Source organism: Amblyomma maculatum, chromosome 5 (assembly GCF_055883805.1).
Source record: "Amblyomma maculatum isolate TAMU_Amacu chromosome 5, ASM5588380v1, whole genome shotgun sequence".
NCBI lineage: Eukaryota > Metazoa > Arthropoda > Arachnida > Ixodida > Ixodidae > Amblyomma > Amblyomma maculatum.
In genome coordinates, this window is record NC_139348.1 from 45,173,494 (window position 1) to 45,187,599 (window position 14,106).

The following is a 14,106-nucleotide window of genomic DNA, read 5'->3' on the forward strand; positions in this document are numbered from 1 at the left end:
GCTTCATTGCTGGTTTTGCGCAACTTGCCCACCCCCTTACTTCTCTACTGCACAAGGATGCGCCATTTGTGTGGACCCCAGAGTGCGAATCCTCTTTCAATCTGCTCAAGTCTTTCCTAGCTTAAGCACCGCTGCTGCGCCAATTCTACCCTTCTGCTGTGATGGATGTTCACACTGACGCCAGTGGCATCGGTCTTGGGGCGATGCTTGTGCAGCTGCATAGTGGGGCTGAACACGTTGTTGCATATGCCAGCCGCACGTTGACAAAATGTGATCGGAACTACACAGTTACCGAATTTGAGTGCCTCGCAGTTGTATTCGCTGCGCACAAGTTTCGACCATACCTATATGAACGCTACTCCAACATAGTTACTGACCACCATTGCTATGCTGGCTCATCGAACTTCGCAATCCATCTGGTCGTTTGGCTGGCATTGCGCCTACAAGAATACAACGTTGATGTCGCGTACAAGAGTGGATGACATCACAGTGATGCAGACTGCTTATCACGACACCCATTGCCGACTTCCGGTAACGATGAAGGCGGCTTCTACGGGTGTTTAGGCTCACTCGCATCGCCGTTTCCTAGTATGGCGACCTTTAGGCGAGAACAACGCAACGACCGGTCACTACAGCCTTTTATACAAGAGGCAGAAGGAAGAGCAGTGTCAACGCAGTTTACTATTTAAGACGGTGTTTTGTTCGAGAAGAACTACTGAGTTGACGGTGCTGCCCTCCTTTTGGTCGTCCCAAAAAGTCTCCATGCACAGGTTTTGCATGCAATGCACGATGACATTACCTCTGGACATCTAAGCTTCTGTCGTACCCTGCACCGAATTTGCCAGCTCTTCTATTGGCCACAAAGTTATAAGACAACCAAGCATTACGTTGCGACATGTCAACAATGCCAGCGACTTAAAACACGCACCACCACGCTGGCCAGACCTCTACAACCCGTCAAGCCACCTACCTCACCTTTTGAAAAGATTGGAATTTACCTGCTCGGTCCATTCCCAAAGACTGTCGCGGGCTGCCGCTGGATTATCGTCTGCGTTGACTATCTTACCAGATATGCGGAGACCGCTGCTCTCGCTACCGCAAAGGCTGCTGATGTTTCGTCGTTTCTTTTGTACTCCGTTATTCTTCGCCATGGCGCACCCCGTGTTATTATAAGTGATCGTGATCGCCAATTCATAGCTGATGTTGTGGAAGAAATGCTCCGACTTTGTGACTAACACTATTGACACTCGACACCGTATCATCCGCAGACCAATGGTCTTACTGAGCGCACCAACCACACCTTGACAACCATGCTGTCGATGTACGTCTCGTCTGACCATCGCAGCTGGGATGCAGCGCTACCGTTTGTGACGTACGCTTATAACACTGCAAATCATGAGGTTACCGGCTATTCTCCTTTATATTTACTCTATGCAAGAACTCCCCACGTTCTCCTGAACGTCATCTTCCCATTTTCCCCCAACGACGATGCGTCTGTTTCCCAGATATTATGCCGTGCCGAAGAAGCCCGTCGTATAGCCCGTTTACTCACACTGGCTTCTCAAAGCCGCTCGAAAGAACACTACGATCTGCATCATCGTGCAGTTACTTAATACCCTGGAGATTACGTCTGGCTTTGGACGCCCATTCGCAAGCGAGGACTATATGAGAAGTTCCTCTACAAGTACGATGGCCCCTTCGTCGTGTTGGACCAACTGAATGACGTGAATTACGTTATCGCCAAAATCACGACGGATAACCGCCGATCCCGCAAGACACAAGTTGTTCATGTGGCTCGCCTGAAGCGCTGCAATCTTGGATCTCCCTAGTTTTCTCGAGGACGAGAATCGTTTGCCCGGCTGCTTCTCATGCGCCGCGTAGAAGCGAATGAGAAGCAGCAGAAAGAGAAGAAGAAGAAGCAGTGGAAGCGAGCTGCGCGCAGATTGATCTGGGTTTTCCTGAGCCGTGTGCCTCCGTCCTTCATACGACCTTCACCTATAATAAAACCATTTCATCCGTTACAATATTATAATCCACCCCTCTACAAAAACTACAAAATGCGTCCACTGTAGTTCTGAACTGTACATTTGTCTCATAACTTACACAAAATATTCACTTGATTCTTTTACGTGTGGAATATCATCTATAATTTCAACACAAAAGTCTTCACATGACACTGCTTCTTGAAGTGACGAGGCCCTCTTGCTTCACGGACAGTTTACTTAGATGAGCCCAAAAGGAGGGTTTCCCTTGGGGTTGTACACGACACGGTAAGGTGTTGCGCCAAGTCATGGAAAGGCTGGACGCACTATGAGACCGCATGTGTTGACAATGACATTGTGGCCGATATTTATTTATTTCATAAATACTATCGACTGCCCTTTGGCGGTCAAGGCAGGAGTGCACAAAGTCAAATAAATAAAATTACAAAGCAGTAACAATAAAATAACAGCAACAAAAGGCGAGGACAGTGCGAGGAAATAAATTGAAAAATACCCACGGGAAGCAAAGAAAACATAGGCAAATCGTCCGACGTCACCCAGACTGAGTCAGCAGAATAAAAACAAAGAAACCTAAATACACTGTGTACTAGACGCGCTTATGCGATACATGGGACGAAACAGCAGACAAGAAAGATTCTGTAGATACCAGGTTGGTAATATCGCTTGGCAGTCTGTTCCATTCGGAAATGGTGCGTGGGAAGAAGGAACAGGAACATGCTTTTATTCAGCATCGTAGCATCAAGATGTTCCTTTCGCGCTCGTTGCGGATAGCACGTGTTGTGTTGTATTGCATGTAACTCTGAAAATAGTTTTGTTTTATTATGTACGATATTGAACAGCATTTTTAGTCGGTGCAACTTGCGACGGGATTCAAGCGTGGGGAGCCCAGATCTGTTGAGCAGATCAGATGCCGAAATCTGCCGACCATAAGCGTGATAAATGTTTATATCCGTTTTTGTGTGCACGTCCCAAACAATGTCGGCGTATTCGATCACTGGACGCACACGTGATGTGTATGCTGTCAGTTTAGTTTTCCTCGTGCAATGCTTTAGGCGGTGCTTTAATCATCCCCTTCAGGTGCGAATTAAGAAAAAACATGAAGGAAAATTGTGATTGTTACATATATTGTCTCTTACAGGGACCAAAACTGAGTGGTACAAATAAGAACATGTTTATGGAACCAACAAAACGTTTCTCTGATGTGTACATTTGTACACAGGACGCCTCAAGACCGCAAAGATTGTTGATGACCACCTACACAAGGAACAACTAGTTTCATGCAATTCCCATGCCCCTCAGCTTTCCTACCTAAATGGCAGCTACGTTTTGGTGTGAAATTCATAGTAGCAGTCCTTTGCAGCACTTAGGCAGAGGAAAACTCCGCATTTGAGACAGCCAACACGAGACTTCGAAACGCAGCCTGTGGTTCGACACCTTTGCGGAAAGTTGGCGTTCATGTGAAGAGGCCAGCGGGTGTCGCCATCAGACCTTTTGAAGTTTGGCGCCATGGACACCCCGACATGCGACTTTGGAACAGGTTTTGGAGAACTGACGCTTGGTCGTCCCCTTCTGTTTGGCAAAGCCTTGTTACTGCAATCAAGCTCCGTGTAATGTCGGACTGAAATGCCATAACATCCTTCACTTAATTTTTGCACAATCCTTCTGTGTTAGCATCACGAATGTATTCAAGCCAGCTGTGGCAAACAGCGAAGGAAACGAAGAGTGAGGTTACCCTCACCGGCCATTTCCTCGTCGTTGCTTGGGCGGGGGGGGGGGGGGGCACAAAGAGTCGACAACAAACTGTTGTACTCAAGCGGTTCAATTGTAGTTGATCCTTGTTTAGGGGTGTAGCTGCACTCAGTGTTTACTGGTGTAAATGTCTTCTTAATCTACTTTACCGTGGTTTTCTTCTGGTTGGCGGTCGCTGCACGTTCTCTTCATCGTCAACGCTAAAGATGCGATGGTGTACTTGCTAAGAATCATTTGAAGCGGCCTAGATTGAAATGAAATAATAAAGAAATAAATATCACAAAAAGTTTAAAATTATTGTGGTTAAGTAGGGAGCCTTACTATAACCGCAACATCGGTAGATTCTTTCAATTCATCGTCTGAGAAATCCCCATCGGAGATGTTACCGTCGACTATTCCGGCCAAACAAGCTTGTGCAGATGTAATTGCTTCCTTCTGCCGGCTTACCGAGTGCTCTCTGAGACCTAGAATGCATAAAATATATGCATAAGCTCTTTATCCCCACTTAGAAACGGAATATAATAGAACAACAACACTATGTTAGAAGGCAGCTTTGAGTCACCATGTGTACAATTGTACACACGCATTTTACACAGCAGGGAACAAAAGTAAATATAACAAAAGCCGCAAAACCTTCTCGCTTGCGAAAAGCCATAACCTTATACGTTAAGCTAATATCAACACCATTTATAAAGATACTTTTCACGCGAAGAAAGAACAATAATTGTAATCCACTCACGTGCAAATTCGTAGAAGGTAGAGGCCTCCATCTTGGACTGTTTGTTTGGGCGCCTGTTTACAAGCACATGAACTAGATAGCGCTACCTGTCCATTCAGAAGGCATTTCTCCGTGCCCATGTGGCTTCTCAGACAATTTGAAATAAGAGCGGGACCACAGAGTGGCGCCAAATTTTATGTGTACAATTTACACGCCGCCGCTTAAGGGGCCGAAGTTTTTTGGACGCTGCTGAGACAACGGACTGGATGTGTCGGCTCGAGTTCAGGTTGGACGTCATGGTTACCACAAGATATTTCGCCTGAGTCACTGAGTAGATTGGAAGCCCATTGATTTTGTATGTATATTGGAGCGGTTGCTTCCGTCGAGTTACTGTCATTTTTGAGTATTTGGAACTGTTTATGCCCATCTCCTAAGTACAACACCAGCTAGAAACGCTGTTAGGTAGTCGCTAGGATTGTGTGGGCTTCCACGGATATGATACTATGGTGTATAACACAGTCGTAGGCGAATAACCGATAGCGTGTGCTCGAGTTGAAGAACAGGTGGTTCAAATAAATAAGGAAGAGAAGCGGCCCAAGGACTTACCCCTGGGGGACTCCATAAAGTACTGGCGCCATTGTAGAATGAGACTCAGATATCTGAACAAACTGATGCCGCTGTGTAAGGTAGGAATCTAACCTTTGTACTGCTTGTCGATTATTCAACAACCATCTATTTTTAACAACAGCTTGCCATGCGATACCCGATGAAACGCTTTTTCAAAGTCAATGAAAATTAAATCTACCTGTCCGTTATTTTCTAGTGACATTATAATTTCATTTGTGATGTGAATAAACTACGTCATTGTCGACAAGCCTTGCCGAAATCTGCGCTGGCTTTCAATAAAAGAACAGCCTCCCTCTAGGAATGAGCTAATGTGCTTGAAAATAAAATGTTCTAATACCTTACTGGGCGGACATAATAACGAAATTGGCCAGTAATTCTTCACGCAAGGCTCGTCTCCTGATTTATGAATAGGTATCACCTTTGCTGTTTTCCAATCGTTTGGAATTTTCCTGTCCTGAGACTGCCAGTAAAAATGATGAAAAGGTATTTAGCGCACCACTCAGCATATCTGTAGAGAAACGCGTTAGCGATATCGTCTGGTCCAGAGAATTTTTTTTGTGTTCAACTGCAATAGAGCCGAAACAATACCTTCCTCGTTAATAATTAGGTCTGGCAGATTGCAGTGGCTAGTTTGAGATTGGGAGATTCAGTTCCTGTTACTCCGGAATACAGAAGAAAAGTGCTCATTGAAGTCAGTCGCTAAACAGAGGGAGTCGGTAACAACTGTGTTGTTAAGCAGAAGTTTGTTAACCGGGTCTTTTTTTTTGTGACAGATACCTCCAGAACTTTTGTGGGTCAGTTTTTAGAAAATTGTGCATTTTGGCATTTAAAAAGTGGTACCGTGGAGATAATATTTTTGAGCGCAGTTCAGCCCGATGAGCAGGCATAGCAGCACCAACTTTTCTGCTTGAACTTGCACTGGATGTAGGGGTACCCAGCTTGCGGCTCATTTGTTGTTCCATGCCTGGAAATATTCAAGAATGGCCGCTACTCCAAACAATGCATAGTGGAACTTCTTTCAAAATTATTTCATTATTGTGTTCTTATATACTCTTGAAGCGTTCCAAAAGCTAATTAAAATTTGTTTTGAAACAGCCTGCACTCCAGACAAGTTCATTTATAAGCAGCATAATTTCTAGGCTGCTCACGTTTTAACTAGGTAGGAAAAGCACCAGAAAGAGTACTTGGGTTTTAAATCTCCCTCTAGGAGAAATGTTGAGATCAATGTTTAGATTTCTATAACTGGACTAAGGGCAAAGACCCTAGGATATAAAAACTGTATTTCCTGTATGTGTATGTATGTAAACAAACAAAGACGTGTTGCCCTAAAGCCTGAAAACACTCCGCACTTTTGAAACCCTCTTTGAGGCTACATGTCCTCTTCTTAATGGTTCCATCTATTATAATTTCAGAACATCTACAATCACCATCTATGTTTATGGTTGGGCGCTAATGTTAAGACTTGCACGATTAAAATGTCTGCCAGGGGCAATGTTTGCTAACATACATATTGTTACGAACGACAAGGAAGAAGAAGCGGACAGTGGCGCAGGCAGGAGCGCTCGCGCTAGGCCCACGAACATTCATTAAACGTCATCTACCATCGTCATCGGTCATGTTCTGTCTCGTGTCTTCATCGGCTTGCCGCTTCGTAACATTTGGTTGGAGGTGCGGCGTACGGCATCCCCATCCTCGTTTTGGAGCATCGACGCCATCTTCAAGCCGGGACCATCACCGAGGGCTCAAGGACATCGCCGAGCAGCTTCGCCCCAGCCCTTCAAGCCCAGACCTGAACAACTACTACCGCCCAGCCCCCAGCCCGGACCTGAAGACAAGGAGAACAGACATACCAATCAGAACCGAGACGAAGGACCCGAAAGACCCGAATGACCTGAAGGAACCGATGGACACGAACACGCAACCCTCGCCCAAGCTGCCCGACGTGACCTCGAGCCATCGGTCCCATGGACTCTGGTGACGGATGGTTGACAGCTCCAAGGGAGGCGGATCACCCACGCATCAGACATCGTACCGGCAAGCCGTTCTATTCTTCCTTCCTCCTCTTCTTCTTCAAGCATCTAGAGACGCCCATGATCATGCCATAAAATCATTAACATCGCTAAGCTTTCTCGTCCACGATCGGGACGACCGCTCGGTGGCCCCGAGTCATGTTACGGACGACAAGGAAGAAGAAGCGGGCAGTGGCGCGGGCAGGAGCGCTCGCGCTAGGCCCGCGAACATTCATTAAACGTCATCTACCATCGTCATCGGTCATGTTCGAGGATTCTCCGCTAGGGGGCCAACGGAGGCGCATGTGCTTCGTGTGGGCTCCGCGTTTCGAGCACCTGCTACAAGGGACAACACCCAGATACGTTGACTGCGACACACGGACAAGAACCGTGAGTGTACAAGGCACATTTCAAGACCTTTTTTACGCAAATCGGAGCTCGGGAGACCGAGCTCCGACTGTCTAAATCCAGCGTCGCTCCGGCGCCCTTGCTTACCCGAACGCCAGGCCTAGTGCGGCGCGAACGCCACGGCGGCAGTCATGGAATACGCCGTAGTTGGGACGAACGCTTCTCCAGCCGAATTCGAAACACCAGACTGGAAGACAATTGTTTCTTACCGTACCAAGAACCCCAAATCTGAGTCATTAACACCTCAGAGGAAAAATGAGCAGTCCGAGAAACCGAAGGCGAAACCTCTCCCTCCGCTACATCCGAAGAAACCGCTACCCCGACTCCCGGAAAAGGACTATAAAATCATCTACAGACCAACGGGTGGCGTAGACATCACGCTCTACACCGAGAAATCTATCAGACAAGCGATCGCAACAGCGAGCGGCGTCACCGCGTCCGCGGCCGAAAACGACCAATCTAGAACCAACTCTGCAAAAAATGTGATCACCATATCGACGCCGGTGCAGGCAAACGCACTACGCTACGTCGCAGTCAAGCAAATCAAAATAGAAGGCAAAGACATTGTTATGACGTCGTACGTCGCCCCTCCGGACAGGGCCCTGCAAGGCATTATCTATAGGGCTTACGATGGCGAAACGCACCAAGAAATGATGACCGAATTCAGAAAAAGAAACCCGGACATCGTTCAAGCACGCACCATGGGAAGAACATCAAAGTCCCTCCTGCTTCACTTCGACGCGGACGAACTCCCAGATAGCATCGTCTACTTCGGAGTCCTGTACCCAGTTTACCCCTTCATTCCTAAAGTAGAGGCGTGCACAAACTGCAGAAGAGTCGGTCACAGAAGAGACGTATGTCCGGAGCCACCGAAACAACGGTGCCCGTACTGCGGAAACCAACACCTGAAAGAAGAAGTCTGCGACCCGGTCTGCATTATCTGCGGAGGAGGGCACCGCACAGGCGATAACAGCTGCAAGAAGCGATTTCAACGACACCAAAAGAAAATGTCGGAGCACCAATCAAGACCCAAATCACGGACATGTGACGACCCAACATCTACCGAAAGGAAGGACCGCTCGAGCTCCTTCCCGTCCTTGGACAGCGGACGCAGCAGCAGCCGTAGCGGACGGAGCAGCAGCGGCGGACGAAACGGAAGCAGCAGCAATGGAGGAGGCGCCAGCACTAGCAGCCGGACTCAGAGCCCCGGGCCGAAACAGGTGAGCTGGGCAGGAGTGGCCTCTCATGGAAAGGGGATGGAGCTGCAGACATTACAGTCTAAACTAGATCAGGCACTCCATCACATTCAAATTCTCGCGGATAGAATCAAACACTTGGAGGAGGAAAATAGTAAACTAAAAGCACCCGCCATATCAAAGGACCCACCTCCGAAACCACTCCCATTGCCGGAAGTCGCAGAAATGGAAACTACTGTGACCGCCTCAGTCAAAACCCCAGTAAGCGTAGTTAGCAAGGAAGAAACACCTCGCAAAAAACGAGCAGTAGCAGCTGACGTAAGAAATACCTCAGTGGAGGATAGAGTCCCAAAACTCGAACAAAAAGTGGAGGAGCACAGCCAGAAACTCGATAGTCTAACCCAAAGAGTTGATAATTTAACACAAAGACTCGAACAACACATACAGGATGTAAATCACAAATTCGGAGTAATTGACACCGTTTTACAGGAAATTTTACACCGGCTTCCCCCTTTAGCTCAAGGGGCGCCAATCGATCTATCCCAGCAAAATGGCCAATCCTAAAACCGTAACAATTTGGCAGTGGAACTGCAGGTCTATGCGCAACAAAAAAACAGATCTGCAGTTACACATTCAATCGCAATCCGAAAAACCTGACATTATAGCGATTCAAGAACCCAGAATGTCTCGACTAAAACTGCCAGGGTACCGGGCGGTTCTGCCATGTCACATCAAAGAAAAGCCTTTAACCACTACGTTGGTACATACAAATCTTACCGTGGTTAACCACGAGATTGAAAACGTAGAGCTCGATTGTACATTAATTGAAATTCTGCCTAGCAGAAGAAACTCCTCTTCTCTGTTCGTACTAAACGCATACAGCCACCCCAGGGCACCGGCTGGACCAGCGAAAGCCGCTATACTCAAAACCCTCCAAATCGCAGGCCAAAACCCAACCCTAATTGTGGGCGACTTCAACGCTCAACACGTGCAATGGGGACACGCAACCATGTCCAGGAAAGGAACGGCCCTAATGGATTTTATCCAGCAAAGAGGGCTCACCTAATACACGGACCCCATGCAACCTACTAGGATAGGAAACAGCGTGACCAGGGACACGTGCCCGGACCTAACGATAGGCAAAAATCTCCCAGACTTAAGCTGGAGCAACACCAGACAAAATCTGGGAAGTGACCATTATATCATAATGTCTAAAATCACCATTGCCAATCTCAAACCCCAACCCAGAAAAAACAAAATCACCGACTAAGACAAACTTAGGACTATCCGCGACCAAAACAACGAACCAATCATAGACTTAGAACACTGGACACAGACCCTCCTATCGGATGTGGGAAAGGCCACTAAGGAACTAGTACATGACTTAGGCGTAAATACGGTTTACAGCCGACTTACGCACATGTGGGAGGCAAGGCAGAGCCTAGAAAAAAGATGGCTTAAGCAAAAATATAACAAAAAGCTTAGAAACAGGATCGTCACACTCACGAAAGAAATTCAACACTACACCGCAGAACTAGCGAGACAGCAGTGGAGCCATATTTGTGAAAATGTGAATGGCAATCTAGGCACGAGGCAGACGTGGAATCTTCTGCGGCATCTCCTTGATCCGGAATCCAACAAAGCTACCACTCAAAAGGAAATCACCAAAATTTTAAACATAGACCCAGGCACGGATCAAGATATTATAGACATGCTACAGCAGAAATACTTCTGCACAACCCGTGAGACGAAGTCCCTGCCCAATTATAAAGAAGAGCCTAACTCCATCCTGGATGCTGACATAACATTGGCGGAAATAAGAGCAGCCCTCTTTAAGGTACGTACAACATCCGCCCCAGGAGAGGACGGCATTAACAATAAGACACTCAGAAATTTATACGACGCTTCTATCACAGCCCTCGCGGACTTTGCGAACGAGTGCTGGAGGGAGGGAAAACTCCCAGCGTCTTGGAAACATGCCATCGTTAAATTTATCCCAAAACCTGGCAAAAAGCTCGCGCTCGAAAACCTCAGACCTATTTCGCTTACTTCTTGCATAGGAAAACTGATAGAGCACGTCATACTAGACAGACTCCAGTCCCACATGCAAAAAGAGAATTTATATCCAAACACTATGGTCGGCTTTAGACCACATTTATCAACACAGGATACGATGCTAAGACTAGCAAACGAAGTCCTATCTCATGAGCAAGAAAGGAGTACCAGGGCAATCCTAGCCCTAAATTTAACCAAAGCCTTTGATAAAGTTAAGCACAAAGCAATCCTAGAATCTCTTTCACTGCTGAATGTAGGCGCAAGAACGTTTAACTACATCAAAGACTTTCTCTCCGATAGGACGGCTAAAATTCAAATTGGCACTATCAAATCCGACACCTTCACTTTAGGAGATAGAGGAACTCCGCAAGGATCGGTCCTCTCCCCCTTTTTATTCAACATAACCCTAATCAAAATGGCACACGAACTCGCAAGAATCCCAGACCTAGAACACTCTTTGTACGCGGACGATATCACCCTTTGGACCACCAAGGGGAGTATTGGCACGATACAAGATACGCTACAACAAGCGGTAGACGTAGTCGTAGAGGAGGCGCAAGCCGCGGGACTCGCGTGTTCCCCTCAGAAATCTGAGTTACTCATTCTACACCCAAAGCGTCAAAGAAAGAATAAAGCGCCTGCGATAAAAATCTACGCGGAAGGTGCAGCCATCCAAGAAGTGGAAACACTAAGAATCTTGGGAATGCTCATACAGTCAAACCAAAAAAATGACACACTAATTAAGAAACGGAAAAACACCGTCAACCAAATTTCCCTCCTCCTCAGACGAATCGCGAATAGGCGTGGAGGAGTTAAAGAAGCTGAGACCAGGAAACTAGTAGAAGCCTTCGTTCTTAGCAGAGTTATCTACTCTACACCATACGTCACCCTCACAGTTAGAGAAAGAGACGACCTGGATTCACTAATTAGGCAGTCCTATAAAATTGCGCTAAACCTCCTTCGTCATACCCCAAATGAAACACTACTAAAGTTAGGAATTCATAACACCTTAGCGGAAATGGTGGAAGCACACCTCACCGCACAGTACGAACGACTGTCAAGCACTGAAACGGGACGTTTCATCCTAAAAAAAGCAGGAATACAATATGAAGGGACCCGGGCCCACACTTTGCCGATTCCAAGACACGTGCACGAGCAATTAATAGTCCGTCCTCTGCCTAAAAACATGCATCCAGAATATGATACGGACAGAAGAAGGGCTAGAGCACAAAAATTACACGAAAGATTTTCAGTACAGAAAGACACGGCGCACGTGGACGTGGCAGAACATGCGGACAGAGATGCCTTTTCCCTGGCAGTTGTCGATCATCGAGGTTCTCCCCTCGCATCGGCGACAATCAATAAAACAAAATTTCCGGAGGAGGCCGAAGAGGCTGCCATAGCTTTAGCCATTACCTCCACCACTGCCAAATACATCCTTAGCGACTCTAAAACTGCAATTCGAAATTTTGCAAAAGGAAGGGCCCACTCCGCAGCCATCAAAATCTTACAAAAAATCTCCCATACCCGCCTTATCACATTGATCTGGGTCCCTGCCCATTCGGACCATCCTGGGAACGAGGCAGCGCACCAATTTGCCCGAGGATTCGTAGTTAACCGGGAGGTGCGCTGCCCTGAGCTCAGGTCGGCTAGGGAGCGGATGACAACCTACAAAGAAATTACTACCCACTTCAAGAAAGAAAGACAAATCTTCCCAGAACCACATCGATCACTAAGTAAAACACAACAAGTCACCTGGCGCCAGCTTCAAACAGACACTTTCTTTAATCCGTACATGTACTCCATATGGTTCCCAGAGCAGTTCAGCCCTGTCTGTTCTCTCTGTGGACATCAAAAGGCAGACACACCACACATCCTATACTCATGTAATCAAGACAAGCCATCACAGAGTCTGCAGCTCTCTACCCAATCTCAGTGGGGGGCCGCGCTGCTCAGCTCCGACCCGGAGGTTCAACTCCGAGTCACGGAGCGAGCCGAAGAGGTCGCCGAACGACATCGTCGGTCGGCCACCTGGCGTCCGGCCTAGAAGAGGAGCCCACCGCGGGGACGGGAACGCCAACCCACCCCACGCCTACGACCTCTTCTTTAATAAAGTTTACCTCCTCCTCCTCGGTCATGTTCTGTCTCGTGTCTTCATCGGCTTGCCGCTTTGTAACAATATATTGCAACAGCTCCGGAATGACAAAGAACAAGTCTTCACGGCACAAAACAAATTCTTAAGCGCTAATTTAGTACACATGATTCATACAGTTTACCACCCCAAAAGGGCTCGGGCTGTGAGAGGGACAGCAGTAGAGGGTTCCAGAGATTTCAGCCCCCTTGGATTCTCTCCTTGCACTCGGATCACACAATAAACGGTGCTTATTGCTTTCATTGAAAAGCAGCCAGCATGTCTGGGATTGAGCACAGATCCTTGGGATTACCAATCGAGTGCCCTAATCACTGAACCATCCCAACAGGGGCTTAAGTAGACAAGGAATCAAGATTAAAACTGACTTACCACACTATAGGTTTCGAGAACCTCTTTGACCTCATAATATTTGCGACGACACGTTCCGTGCAGGCAGCATTTCTTGCTAAAACAGCCCAAAATTTCGATGCTGTTAGTCAGTTCATTCTTTATTTTTACAATGAGCACTTGTTGCCTTGTGTTCAGTTCACGTGCTGTAGCATCTGCACTACAAATTTGCAGCCCAGATAAAACATACTACAAAAAATATTATTCATTGGTGCATTGCTCGACTACAGTGTTTTATTGATGAAAACACTGCATGACATGCAACAAGCATACTTTCAAAATTATAAAAAGTGTTACCTGAATAATTGGGTTGTTTGCCAGTTCTGCAGGTGGGCACCAGCTGTGATCAAGAGCATAAAACTATGGCTTAACGCTTTTCTGCAGAATGGCGCGTGATGTGACGACCTCACTGCACGGTATAAAGCAATCAAAGGCATTTAGCAAAATGGGCAAATGGATTGACTTTGCTAAGCCAATAAAAGATGGCCCAGCGCATGTTGCGAAATGGTCATAAGATGCGGCCGGCGCCAGAATTGCTGCAAAGCAGCTGTGTGTGTATTTTAGGCCTTCTGCCAGCTCCTCTGTCGCCTTGATCTGTTCTTACATGGAGGGCATCTGGTATCCATAATCAAGCCGGCCGCCCTTCAGCAACCTGACGCCAATTTACTTTCATTACGTCTTCAGGCTCCAAAACTTTCCTTGGCCTTCTCCACTGTTGAGGCAGTTCTGCGGGCGCGAGTTCTACGGGAGGCTACTTGTAGCCCGGTTGTTGAAGCAGCATGAGCTGCTTCAGCAGAGCTAT

At 47.1% G+C, this 14,106-nt stretch overlaps 1 pseudogene; it reads right to left on the reverse strand.

The window, feature by feature from the left end:
• Positions 1 to 2,018: 2,018 nt before the first annotated feature.
• On the reverse strand, positions 2,019 to 13,393 carry LOC146188218 (uncharacterized; annotated as a pseudogene).
• Between the last annotated feature and the right edge of the window lie 713 nt (positions 13,394 to 14,106).